General features: G+C 43.9%; 1 protein-coding gene across 8 annotated transcripts in view; it reads left to right on the top strand.

The window, feature by feature from the left end:
* Positions 1-10,119: 10,119 nt before the first annotated feature.
* Positions 10,120-14,263, top strand: part of NOD1 (nucleotide binding oligomerization domain containing 1) — a 62,882-nt gene continuing 58,738 nt past the window's right edge. For 5 of the 8 annotated variants that reach the window (XR_012010719.1, XR_012010720.1, XM_072783606.1 and 2 more), the window contains exon 1: positions 10,120-10,223. The gene's annotated coding sequence lies outside the window, so the exon portion shown is untranslated. The remainder of the gene's footprint in view (positions 10,224-14,263) is intronic. The other 3 variants (XM_072783607.1, XM_072783609.1, XM_072783608.1) reach the window with 2 other exon arrangements.

The raw sequence follows: 14,263 nt of genomic DNA on the forward strand, positions 1-14,263 counted from the left end.
CCATTTTGAATTTGTGCATTGTGTAGGAGTCATCCAGTTTCATTCTTTCATGTAGTGTCCAGTTTTTCCAATACCATTTGTTGAAGAGACTATCTTTTTTCCATTGGATATTCTTTTCTCCTTTGTCAAAAATTAATTGTCCATATAATTGTGGGTTTATTTCTGGTTTTTCTATTCTGCCCCATGGATCTATGTGTCTATTTTTGTACTGATACCATACTGTTTTGAGTACTACCACTTTGTAATATAACTTGAAGTCTGGAATTGTGATGCTTTTCTTTTTCAAGATTACTTTGGCTATTCAGGGTCTTTTGGGGTTCCACACAAATTTCAGAATTGTTTATTCTAGTTCTGTGAAAAACGCTGTTGATATTATTTTTAAAGATTTATTTGGGGGATCCCTGGATGGCTCAGCAGTTTAGCGCCTGCCTTCAGCCCAGGGAGTGGTCCCAGAGTCCTGGGATCGAGTCCCATGTCAGGCTCCCTGCATGGAGCCTGCTTTTCCCTCTGCCTGTGTCTCTGCCTCTCTCTCTCTATCTCTCTCTCTCTCTCTCTCATAAATAAATAAAATCTTAAAAAAAAGATTTATTTATGTTAGAGAGAGAGAAAGAGAGCATGAGAAGGGGAGGGGCAGAGGGAGAGGGAGAGAGAATCCTTAGGTAGACTCCTTGCTAAGTGTAGAGCCTGACACACAGCTCAATCCCAGAACCCTGAGATCATGACCTGAACCGAAGTCAAGAGTTGGCTGCTTAACCGACTGAGCCACCCAGGTGTCCCCAAAATGCTGTTGATATTTTGATAGGGATTGCATTAAATGTGAATATTGTTTTCGGTAGTATGGACATTTTAACAATATGTGTTCTTCCAATCCATGAGCATGGAATGTCTTTCAATTTTTGTGTCATCCACCTATCTCTGGGAAATGAATAAGGGGTAGTGGAAGGGGAGGTGGGTGGGGGGTTGGGGTGACTGGGTGATGGGCACTGAGGGGGGCACTTGGCGGGATGAGCACTGGGTGTTATGCTATATGTAGGCAAATCGAACTCCAATAAAAGAAATAAAAAAAATTGTGTCATCTTCAATTTCTTTCATCAATGTTTTATAGTTTTCAGAGTACAGGTCTTTTACCTCTTTGGTTAGGTTTATTCTTAGGTATCCTATCTTTTTTGATACAACTATAAATGGGATTATTTTCTTAATTTCATTTCTGCTTCATTATCAGTGTATAGGAATGCAACAGATTTCTGTATGTTTATTTTGTACCCTGTGGCTTTACTGAATTGATTTATCAGTTCAAGTAATTTTTTTGGTGGAGTCTTTGAGATTTGATATATAGTGTCATATCATTGTCATCTGTAAATAATAAAAGTTTTGGGGCACCTGGGAGGCTCAGTCGGTTAAGTGTTTGCCATTCAGCTCAGGTCATGATCCTGGGGTCCTGGGATCAAGCCTCATGAGTTCTCTGCTTATCGGGGAGCCTGCTTCTCCTTCTCCCTTGCCTGCTGCTCCACCTGATTGTGCTCTCTCTCTCTTTCTGTATTTCATTCTCTGTCAAATAAATACACGAAATCTTAAAAAAAAATAATGAAAGTTTTGCTTCTTCCTTACCAATTTGGATGCCCTTTATTTATTTTTCTTGTCTGACTACTGTGGATTTCCATTACTAAGTTGAATAAAAGTGGTGAGAGTGGGCATCTTGTCTTGTTTCTGATCTTAGAAGAAAAGCTCTCAGTTTTTTTTTACCATTGAGGAGGATGTTGTCTATGGGATTTTAATATATGACCTTTATTATGTTGAGATACATTCCCTCTAATCCTACTTTATTGAGAGTTTTTATCACGAATGGATGTTGTACTGTGTCAAATGCTTTTTCTGCATCTATTGAGATGATCATATGGTTTTTATCCTTTCTCTTGTTAATGTGATGTGTCATGTTTATTGATTTGTGAATATTGAACTAGCCTTACATCCCTGGAATAAATCCCACTGGATCATGCTAAATGATTTTTTTAATGTATTGTTGGTTTCAGTTTGCTAATATCATGTTGAGGATTTTTGCAACTATGCTCGTTAGAGATATTGGCCTGTAGTCTTCTTTTTTTGTAGTATCTGTATGTGGTTTTGGTAGCAGGGTAATGCTGGCCTTATAGAATGAATTTGGAAGCTTTCTCTCTCCTCTGGTTTTTGGAAAAGTTTGAGAAGAATTGGTATTAACTCTTCTTTCAATGTTTGGTAGAATTCACCTGTGAAGTCATCTGGTCCTGGATTTTTGTTTTTGGGGAGTTTTTTGATTACTAATTCAATTTCATTACTAATTAGTCTATTAAAATTTTCTATTTCCTCCTGATTCAGTTTTGGAAGGTTATATATTTCTAGGAATTTATCCATTTCTTCTAGGTTGTCCAATTTATTGGCATGTAGTTTTTTTTTATCATATTCTCTTATAATCCTTCATATTTCTATGATGTTGGTTATTTCTTCTCCTTTATCTCTGATTATATTTGAGTCCTTGCTCTTCTTTTTGGTGAGTTAAAGGTTTATCAATTTCATTGATCTTTTAAAGAACCAGTTCGAGGGCACCTGAGTAGCTCAGTCAGTTAGGTGTCTGACTCTTGATTTTGGCTTAGATCATGATCTCAGGGTTGTGAGATCAAGCCCTGTGTTAGACTCCATGCTCAGTGCAGAGTCTGCTTGAGGTTTTTTCACTCCCCCTCTGCTCATCCCCAACTCGCACACATACTCTCTCTCTCTAATAAAGAAATACATTAAAAATCACTAAAAAAAATTAAAGAAACAGTTCCTGGGATGCCTATCTAGCTCAGTCAGGGGAGCATAGGACTCTTGATCTCAGGGTCATGTGTTTAAGCCCCACATTGGACCTGGAGCCTACTTAAAACAAAAAACAAAAAATGACAAAACAAAGAGTCAGCTCTTGGTTTCATTGATCTGTTCTATTTTTTAGTCTCTATTTCTTTATTTCTGCTCTAATCTTTATTTTTTCCTTCATTCTAATGGTTTTGAGCTTTGTTTATTCTCATTTTTCTAGTTTCTTTAAGTGTAAAGTTAGGTTGTTTATTTGAGATTTTTCTTGCTTCTTGAGGTAGACCTACATGGCTATAATTTTCCCTCTTAGCTTTTGCTGCATCCCAAAGATTTTGGTTGACTGTGTTTTCATTTTCATTTGTCTCCATGATTTTTTGATTTCCTCTTTGATTTCTTGGTTGACCCATTCATTGTTTAATAGCATGTTACTTAGTCTCCATGTATTTTCCTTCTTTACAGTTTTTTTTATTGTGATTGATTTCTAGTTAAATTTTAGTTAAATGTGATTTCTAATTAAATATTGTTGAGGTCAGAAAAGATGCACGATATGATTTGAGTCTTTTTAAATTTGTTGAGATTTGTTTTGTGACCTAAAAAGCGTGTTCTATTTGGGGGAATGTTCCTTGTGCACTTGAAAAGAATGTATATTCTTTTTTTTTAAAAAAGAATGTAAATATTCTGTTGTTTTTACATACATTTGTAAGATAAATGTTTATCCATCCCTTCACTTTTAATCTGCATATGTCTTTAGATCTGAAGTGGGTCACTTGTAGGCTGCATATAGATGAGCCTTGCTTTTTTAAAATCAATTCCATCACCTCATGTCTTTTGACTGAAGTATTTAGTCCATTGCCATTCAAAATTCTTATTTTTTAAAAAGATTTTATTTATTTATTTGACAGAGAAAGAAAGAGCACAGGCAGGGAGAGTGGCAGGCAGAGCAAGAGAGAGAAGTAGACTCCTCACTGAGCAGGAACCCAGATGCAGGGCTGCATCCCAGCACCTGAGCCAAAGGTAGATGCTTAACCAACTGAACCACCCAGGTATCCCAGAGATTACCTTTTAAAAACTAAAATAAGTAAGTAAGTAAGTAAATAAATAAATAAATAAATAAATTTAATGTTTCTTATAAGTCTGGTTTAGTGGTGATAAATTCCTTTAGCTGTTGTTTGTCTGGGAAATTCTTTATCTCTTTTTCTATTTTGAATGATAGCTGAGCTGGGTACAATATTCTTAGTTGCAGGTTTTTTCTTTCCACACTTTGAATATATCATTATACTCCCTTATGGCCTGCAAAGTTCCTGCTGAAAAATCAGCTAATGGCCTTAAGGGGTTTCCCTTATATGTAACTGTTTTCTTTCTTCTTGCTGATTTTAAAATTTTCTCTTAATCACTACTTTTTGCCATTTTCTTTATTATGTGTCTTGATATGGACCTCCCAGGCCCCTGGGATCATGACCTGAGCTGAAGGCAGATGCTTAACTAAATGAGCCACCCAGGCACCCCTTGAGTATCTTTTTTCAATTATTTTTCAATTATTTTTGGTTTATTCCTGGGAGTGGAATTACTGGATCACATCGTAATTCTATGTATAAACTTTTGAGGAACCACTAAACTATTTCCCACATTGGCTGAACCATTTTACATTCCTATCTGTGATGTATACAATTGCTTTTTTAAAAAATTGGATACTTAAAATGTAAATCTTATAAAGCATACAAACTATAAAACACCAATGAAGGAAATCAAAGATCAAAACAAATGGAGAGACATAACATGTTTGTGTATTGGAAGGGTCAATACAGGATAGATGTCAATTCTTCCTTGTACAGGTTTAAAACAATTCCTATAAAAATCCCAGTAAGATTATTTTTCCAAAATTCATGTTAAAAGTCAAAGGAACTAGAGTAGGTAAAGCAATTTTATTTATTTTTTATTTTTCAAAGGATTTTAAAAATTTATTTATTTGAGAGAGAGAGCGAGAGAGAGCAGGGAGAGGAGTAGAGGGAGAGGGACAAGCGGACTCCATGCTGAGCATGGAGCCCAATACAGGGCTCAATCTCATGATTCTGAGATCATGATTCTGAGATCATGACTCAGATCATGACCTGAGCTGAAATCAAGTCAGACACTCAAACAATTGAGCCACCCAGGCACCCCTATGTAAAGCAATTAAAAAAGAAGAAGAAGAAGAACGTGAGAAGAATCTACCCGTTTTTAAGACTGTATGGTATTGGCAAAGGGATAAATACATAGATCAATGGAACAGAACAGAGAACTCAGAAATAGACCCACAGAAAGGGTCAAAGGTAATTTAATGGAGGAATAGAGGGAAAATAAACTTTAACAAATAGTGCTGGAGCAGCAACTGGACATCTATAGGCCAAGAACAACAAAAGGAAGAAAAGAAAAAGAAAAAAATTAACCTTAACTCCCTTACAAAATTTAACTTGGATCATGGGCTTAAATGAAACTATAAAACTATAACTGAAACTATAACTGAAACTATAAAACTATATGACTATAACATAAAACTATAAAACTTTAAGGGAAAAAAGGAGAAAAAATTTTGAAATCTAGGGCTTGTCAAAGAGTTCTTAGATTTAATACCAAAAGCATGATTCACATTAGGAAAAATTGATAAACTAAACTTCATCAAAACTAAAACCCTTTGCTTTGTGAAGGATCCTATTAAGAGAATGAAAAGACAAGCTGGGAGTGGAAGAAAATATTTGCAAACCACATATCTGACAAAGGGCTGGTATCTAGAATATATAAAGAACTCTCAAAACTCAATAGTAAAAAAGCAAACAATCCACTTAGAAAATGAACAAGAGATGTAAGGAGACAGTTCACCCAAAAGGAGATAACAGATGGCAAATAAACATGAAAAGTTATCTGACATCATTAGCAAATTAAAGCCACCATGATATATCACTATCACTACATACCTATCAGAATGGCTAAAATAAAACATTGTGACAGCATCAAATGCTGATGCGGATGCTGTGAAGCTGGATTACTCATACATTGATGCTGGGAATGTAAAATGATACATCCACTCTGGAAAACAATTTGGCAGTTTCTTAAAAAATTAAACATATGGCTCAGTCAGTTGACTGTAGGACTCTTGGTTCTGGCTCAGGTCATGATCTTGTGGGTCCTGAGATGGACCCATGGATCAGACTCTGCTCAGCGGGGAGTCTGCTTGAAGATTCTCTCCCTCTGCCCCTCCCCCTACTCTCTCACTCTTTCAAATAAATAAATCTTAAAAAAAAAAAAGAAAGAAAGAAAGGAAACTAAACTAAAATATGTGGGGCACCTGGGTGGCTTAGTCAATCAAGTGTCTGACTTTTGATTTTGGCTCAGGTCATGACCTCAGGTTGTGAGATGGAGCTCTGTTGCACTCTCTCTGCCCTTTTCCCCACCTCTCTCCCTCTCTCCCTCTCTTAAAAAAAAAAAAAGCTAAACATGACCTTGCAGTTGCACTCCTGGACATGTATGATGTTCACATTATAAACCTGTATGTGTATGTCCACAGCAGCTTTATTCGTAATAGTCCCAAATTGGAAAAACCGAGATGTCCTTCAACATGTGAATGGTTAAACAAACTGTGGTAATCTATGTGGTGATGCAATGAAATACAACTCAACAATAAAAGGGAAAGGACTATTGATACATGCAATGACCTTAAATATCCAGAGAATTATGCTGACTAAACAAAACCAATCCCCGAATGTTACATATGGTAGGCTCCTATTTATTTGTTTATAAAGATTTTATTTATTATTTGAGATAGAGAGTGAGAAAGAGAGCACAAGCCAGGCGGCAAAAGGAGCTCAAGCTCTGCACTCTCCTAAGCAGGGAGCCTGATGCAGGACTTGATCCTAGGATCCCAAGATCATGACCTGAGCCAAAGGCAGACACTTAACAAACTGAGCCACCTTGTCTGCCTCTTTTTTTTTTTTTAAGATTTTATTTATTCATTCATGAAACACACACAGAGAGAGAGAGAGAGAGAGAGAGGGAAAGACAGAGGCAGAGGGAGAAGTAGGCCCCACGCAGGGAGGCTGACGAGCCTGACCCTGATGTGGGACTGGATCCCGGGTCTCTAAGATCACGCCCTGGGCCACAGTCGGTGCTAAACCGCTGAGCCACCCGGGCTGCCTTGTCTGCCTCTTTTTATATAACATTCTTGAAATGATAAATTATAGAAATGGAGAACAGATTAGTGTTTGCCAGTGACTAAAGAGGAAGCAGTATGGTATAATAGGCAACATGAGGGATCTTTATAATGTTGGAAATGTTCTGTATCTTGACTGTGTCAGTGCCAACACCCTGGTTGTAATTTTACACTGTAGTTCTGGAATATGTTAACCCTGGGAGAAATTGGGTTAAGGGTAAATGGATCTCTCTGCATTGTTTTTAACAGCTGCATGTGAATTTGTAATGATCTCAAAATAAATAATTTAATGGAAAACAATATGTATTTTTTAAAGTGATGGAATTAGCAAATAACGGGAGACTATTAAAAATGACCAAGAAAACTAGAAATAGAACCAAAATGCTTAGAAAATAAATATATTGTGGGGCACCTGGGAGACTCAGTGATTGGGTGTCTGCCTTTGGCTCGGGTCGCAGTCCTGGGGTCCGAGGATCCAGTCCTGCATCAGGCTCCCCGTGGGGAGCCTGCTTCTCCTTCTGCCTATGTCTCTGCCTCTCTCGCTGTGTCTCTCATGAATAAATAAATAAAATCTTTTTTAAAAGATTGTAAATACATTGTTAAAATTAATGGAGTATTGGTCTCCTATGGCTGCTGTAATAAGTTACTGCAAATTTAGTGGCTTAAAACAACACATATTTATTTTCTTATATTTCTGGAGGTCAGAAGTCTGAATTGGTCTCACCGTGCCAAAATCAAAGTGTCAGCAAGACTGTTCTTTCGAGGCTCTACGGAAGAACCCAATTTGTTGCCTTTTTTCTTCTAGGAACCACCACAGTCCTTGGCTTAGAACCCCATTCCTCCATCTTCAGAGCCAGCAGCATCAGGCCAAATCCTTTCCTGCTTACCATCTCTGATTCTTCTTTTTCTGCCTCCGTCTTCCACTCATAAGGGCCCTTATGACTACACTGGGCTCACCTGGATAATCCACCACAATTTTCCCATCTCAAGGTGAGCTGATTACCACCCTAAATTCCATCTGCTCCTTTAATTCTGCTCTGTGATATTCACATTTTCCAGGTATAGGCCATGGACATCATGGGGGGGGGGGGGGGAAGGTATTACTCTGCCTACCATAGATGGGTTAAAGAGCAGATTCAAATATTTGCAAAATAATTAATGAATGGAAAGACAGAAATGAAGAGGTTACTCAGAATGGAGCCAAAGAAACAGGATATATAAAATATGAGAGTTTAAAAGTTATGGAACATAAAATTCAGAATCCTAGAAGAAAAGAGAATCTTTCTAATTTTTCTACCAGAGGTTAATATAAGGGTAAATGGAAAGAATTAGTATCTTTATTGTCTTCATTTTGGTGTATCTTATCAATTTTACATTGATAAAGTTTTACTTTTGAGTTTGAACATACTTTTCTCAGAAGGCAACCTTTGATAGGAACTTATTCTTGAGCATTTGCGGTCACAGACTGAATGCATTTTAGTGTGAACGACACATGATAGAATCAGTATGCCTCATGTAGACTTTCCCCGTTTAAAAGGTTTATACATATTTTATTGGGGAAATTTATTGAAAATGTATTTGGTTGGGGGAAATCACGGATTCACGTAAACGGTGTAAGATGTGCAGCCAAGAACAGATTTAAGAACAGGAAGAAAAGCTTAGATTTTTAAAAGTATAAATCGAAGTAAATGCTCTGTTGCAACAAGTCTGATTACTTTGACAAGCTTTTCCTCCTGGCACACGGGTTCCATTTTAACAAGAGTTTCACCGACTTCGACTCTGGTTGCAGGATCTGGGATGGTACTTTTATTTTTTAAATTTATTTTTAAAATTTTTAAAGATTTTATTTATCTATTCAGGAGAGACAGACAGAGGGGGCAGAGACCCAGGCGGAGGGACAAGCAGGCCCCTCGCAGGGAGCCCGACGCGGGACTCGATCCCGGGACCCCGGCGTCCGGACCCGAGCCGACGGCCACTCGACCGCTGAGCCACCCGGGTGCCCCCTGGGGGTGCTTTGCAGAGGCCTGGCCCGGGCTCTCGGCCGCCGCGGCCCGCCTGGCGAGGACCGTTCCCGAGCGCGTCGCTCCGAGCGTGGTCTCCCGCGGGCTCAGCCGGCCCCGCGCGCAGCGGCCCTCGCGCCCCCGCCCCTCTCCGCGCCCCGCGTCTCCCCACCTCCCGCCAGCCCGGCCCAAGCGCAGACCCCGCCTCGGCCGCCTGGCACCGCCTCCCCCTCCGCAGCGCCAGCTAAGGCGCGTGGGCGCGGCCGCCGGTGCCCTCCCGGCCAGTTCCCGTTCCGGGCCGGGGCCCAGCCGCTCCCGCCCCAAGCCTCCCGCCGCCGCCGCCCGCGCCGCGAGCTCCCCGGGTCAACGCGCTTGGGGGGGGGTCTCCGCGCTCCGAGGTCTCCGCGCTTGGGGGGGTCTCCGCGCTCCCGGGGGGGTCTCCACGCTCCGGGGGTCTCCGCGCTTGGGGGGGGTTCTCCGCGCTCCCGGTCTTTGCGCTTGGGGGGGGGGTGTCTCCGCGCTCCGAGGTCTCCGCGCTTGGGGGGTGTCTCTGCGCTCCGAGGTCTCCGCGCTCCCGGGGGGGTCTCCACGCTCTGGGGGTCTCCGCGCTTGGGGGCGGGTCTCCGCGCTCCCGGGTCTCTGCGCTTGGCGGGGGGGGGTGTTGTCTCCGCGCTCCGAGGTCTCCGCGCTTGGGGGGCGGTCTCCGCGCTCCCAGGGTCTCCGCGCTCCCGGGTCTCCGCGCTTGGGGGGGGGGGTCTCCGCGCTCCCGGGGGGGGTCTCCGCGCTCCGGGGGGGGGTCTCCGCGCCCCGAGGGTCTCAGCGCTCCGGGGGTCTCCGCGCTTGGGGGGTGTCTCTGCGCTCCGAGGTCTCCGCGCTTGGGGGGTGTCTCTGCGCTCCGAGGTCTCCGCGCTCCCGGGGGGGTCTCCACGCTCTGGGGGTCTCCGCGCTTGGGGGCGGGTCTCCGCGCTCCCGGGTCTCTGCGCTTGGCGGGGGGGGGGTGTTGTCTCCGCGCTCCGAGGTCTCGGCGCTTGGGGGGCGGTCTCCGCGCTCCCAGGGTCTCCGCGCTCCCGGGTCTCCGCGCTTGGGGGGGGGGGGTCTCCGCGCTCCCGGGGGGGGTCTCCGCGCTCCGGGGGGGGTCTCCGCGCCCCGAGGGTCTCCGCGCTCCGGGTCTCGCTCTGGGTCCCAGCTGCATCGAGGTCTGCACGGGACGAACCCAAGTAAGTTTCAGCGACGCGCGGTGGTTCGCACCGGGAAGAGGTTTCCCAGGGGCCTGGGCGCCGCGAGCGAGGAGCGCAGAGAGGAGGGGGCGGGTTTGTGGGCGCAGCGCGAAGCTCCCCGGGCAGAGCTCCGGGTGGAACCGGGAGGAGAAATGCAGAAAAAGTTCAGACGGATGAACTTCAGTGTCTGCGGGATCATCGATCCTTGGGGAATCGGGGAATTTTCTAAATCCTCCCGGCAGCTTAGAAGGCCCCGGTCTTACATCAGAGTCCGGGGGAGGGTGGGGGGGACCCAGGCCTCAATTGCGTTTAAATTCCCCAGGTGATGCCCAGGGTTGGGAAGGGAAGGCGGGCGGGCGGGCGGGCCGACCCCCGATGGGGACCCGCCGCCGACGGGTCCGGTGCACCCCGCGCTGCGCGGCCCCGGGGCGGCAGGCCCCGAGGGGAATGGGACTTGCGGGTTCAGAACCTCACCTATTCGTACGGCCTTTGGCACCGCTGTGAAAACTCGGGCTGCCTTATGACCCCCGCTTGGTTCTGCCTTCTGGAAAATGGCTCCATTGTTGCATTTGAAGTAAGTTGGGGGAAATCAGTAAACTCGAGGCCTTGACACTTGTGGGTGATTGGCTTTAAGGGTGAGGCCGGCTGTGCTTGCCACAGGGTTGGGTTTGTCCCCCTTGCTAAAAGCCCCCATCAGGCTTAGGCCCTATCCAGCCAAGGGTACCTCGACTGCGAATATCTGAGAGGGGCAGATTTCACAGGAGGGACCCCTCTTCACCCTGGGGGAGACGCTGGGGGCAAGTAGCTACGAACCTAGAAGCAGGGACATTGCACAAGACACAGACTTCTACCACATGTGCAGGGCAGATAAAGAAAAAAAAAAAAAAAAAAGCTGGATTTGAAACAAACAACAGCCAAGAGGTAGAAGAAAGGACTCTCAAAGGTTTTAAGAAGAGTACATTTAATTTTTGTGGGGAAAGAAGTTCAGAGGTTTGGAGTCCCATCAAACCTGGACCCAAATTCAGATTCTCTCACTTCTGTGATATGTGACCATAGATAAGTCACCTGAAAACTGGGACTAGAAATGCTAACTGTCCTGGGCTTAATATAGTTAAATGAGATAACGTGTGCCTGGCAGGGCAGGTGGCACATGGCAGGTGCACTGTGAGTGGTGGTTATTTGTGTCTGACAATTTTCTTAGTACAGACATGATGTGGGGGTGGATGGGGGTTGTCCAAAATTGTCTCCTTCAATACTCCGTAACCCAGCTCTTCTCCTGCCCCTTGAGCCTCTGGGTGCTTTGAGGTCTAGACATTCCGGCCTCCAGTTCCTCCCACCTCCTGCCCCCAGGGCTAGTTGATGGCTCTGGAATATGGCTCACTCTGAATGATGGGAATGCATTTTTTAAATTTTTTTAAAAGGATTTTTAATTTATTCATTTGAGACAGAGAAAGAGAGAACGCACAAGCAGGGGAGAGAGGCAGAGGGAAAAAGGAGAAGCAGACTCCCAGCTGAGCCGGGAGCCAGACACAGGGCTCTATCCCAGGACCCCTAGATCATGACCTGAGCTGAAGGCAGATGTGTAACTATCTGAGCCACGCAAGTGCCCTGGGGAATGAATTTCTTGATAAAAGAAAGCAGTCCTTAATCTTGAGACATCTCCACCCCACTGCCACATATATAAAAAATGGGCTTCCAAGAAAACTGGGCTGTTTATAGGGTCTCAGGATTGATGTGGGCACACACATGTGGCTCTCCTGTTGGCAGCGTCCCCACACAACACCTGGGCTGCTCCTGTTTTGCCTCTGACTCTTGGCCTAGGGACAATGAACCGTTCTTCAATGACCAAGAACAGTCAGGAATTTGAGGAAGGGGGATTCAGATCCTACAATTGTCATGCCAACATCCCAGATGAACCTGTCACCCAGAAACCTGTTGTGTTTGTCAGTGACGATCTGGATCACTTACAGTAACAGCAACACTGTTTAGATATTAGTAACATAAACAGTGATGTCATGTAAAAAAGAAGATCAGTGTTTTATGGTATATGTGCAATCACTGATTTTTACTTACACGAGGATATCAAATTCTTCTTCTTTTTTTTTTTTTTCAAATTCTTCTTTTTATCTGAAGAGAAGAGTTCAATATTTCTTCAAAACCTGAGACCTAAACCTAGGGTTTGAGGTTTAAGTTACTGGTTTATTTTACCATTCTCTTTTTGGGGAGGATTTTAGGCAAGATGAAATTAGAGAAGCTAAAATTTGTACTTGTGCTGAATTTTTGTCATGCAGAAGCTGTAGATATTTTGCATGTTTCTGGAAGTCCTGTTTTCTTTTATTGTCCGGGCAAAGTCAGTTGTGTGCCACACAAAGGGCCTCCTTTCATCCATCCACAAGTCTGAACTTGTTCGGAGGAAAAGCCTTTGGTGCATCAAATGCTCATTGAGGGCAAGCATTTTTTCCAAACTTGCCTTTTGTATAAGAAGTGAGTAGTCACTGCCATTCAATTGATTTATGGTTTTTTTTTAAAGATTTATTTACTCATGAGAGACTCAGAGAGAGGCAGAGACATAGGCAAAGGGGGAAGCAGGCTCCCCGCAGGGAGCCTGATATGGGACTTGATCCCGGGACTCCAGGATCACACCCTGAGCCAAAGGCAGATGCTCGGGGCACCTGGGTGGCTCAGTGGTGCCACTTAGGACTTTGGCTGAGTAGTCCTTTTCCTCTAAATTATAGAAAACTATAGGGATCCCTGGGTGGCGCAGCGGTTTGACGCCTGCCTTTGGCCCAGGGCGCGATCCTGGAGACCCGGAATCGAATCCCACGTCGGGCTCCCGGTGCATGGAGCCTGCTTCTCCCTCTGCCTGTGTCTCTGCCTCTCTCTCTCTCTCTCTCTCTCTCTCTCTGTGTGACTATCATAAATAAATAAAAATAAAAAAAAAAGAAAACTATAGTTTAAAGGACTGATAAATAGGTCCTAAATTATCATAAGGGCCCAGGGAATTGCAAAGTGAGCACCAGATTAAGCACCAGGTTTTAGTAGGTATTTTATTTTATTTTGTTTTGTTTTTTATTTATTTTTTTGTAGGCTCCATGCCCATTGTGGAGCCCAGCATGGGGCTTGAACTCACAACTCCAAGATCAAAGCCTCAGCTGATATCAAGAGTCAGGCCCTTAACCGACTAAGCCACCCAGACATCCCTAGTAGGTTGATATTTTAATAAAACATGAAAACTCACCACATTCTGTTTGTTTCAGGATGTTGGTAGTTGCCCTCTTTCCGTGTCTTCATCACCAGGCAGGGAAGAGGCAGTAAATAGTTGTGAGGATTTGTAGGTATTTTCAGAGCCACATGCAACCAGGTAGGACAGTCGTGCATTGCTAGGGAAAATCCTTCCATGGCAAGAGCTGTGAGCAGATGATGATTTACTTGAAAAAATATTTGTGCTGTTCTAATTTTGAAAAAATCAAAGTCTCATGACTAAGAACTTTCTGTGTGCATCCCCCAGTTGCTACCTATGACCCCAAACTAAACCTTCTAGAAGGAACTTGGTGGAAAGGTAGGCTTTTCTTTGGGGATACCCTTACTTCATATAGTTCATGACAGTGGGCTCTTTCTTTGGGATGGAGGCACTCAGGGACCCACCCCATTTATCAAGGGAGTGTTTTACTTTTAATATGAATTCAGGCATGTGAACGGTTTTGAGTTGAGGTAGGAGATCAGTAACAAATACAGACAGGCAGGACGAAAATGGAGGAGACTATAGTTTTGGGGTCAGAACTGAGCTCAGGCCCCTGCTTGGTTCCTTAACTGTGTGACCTCAGCCAAGATACTTAACCTCTCGGACCCTGCGTCCTCCTTTGTCAAATACTTAAAAGCATTCTTCTTTACAGAGCGGTTTTGAGTATTTGGTGAGGTAATTGATGGAAAGTGCTTAGCACACCCCCTGGCTTTCAGGAAATGGTAATTGCTCCGATGCTGCTGCTGAAGATTGCTTGGGTTGGAGTGCTGGTCTCGCCCTCTCCCAGCTGTGTGGCTTT

The sequence above is a fragment of the Canis lupus genome, chromosome 18 (assembly GCF_048164855.1).
Source record: "Canis lupus baileyi chromosome 18, mCanLup2.hap1, whole genome shotgun sequence".
NCBI classification, from domain to species: Eukaryota; Metazoa; Chordata; class Mammalia; order Carnivora; family Canidae; genus Canis; species Canis lupus.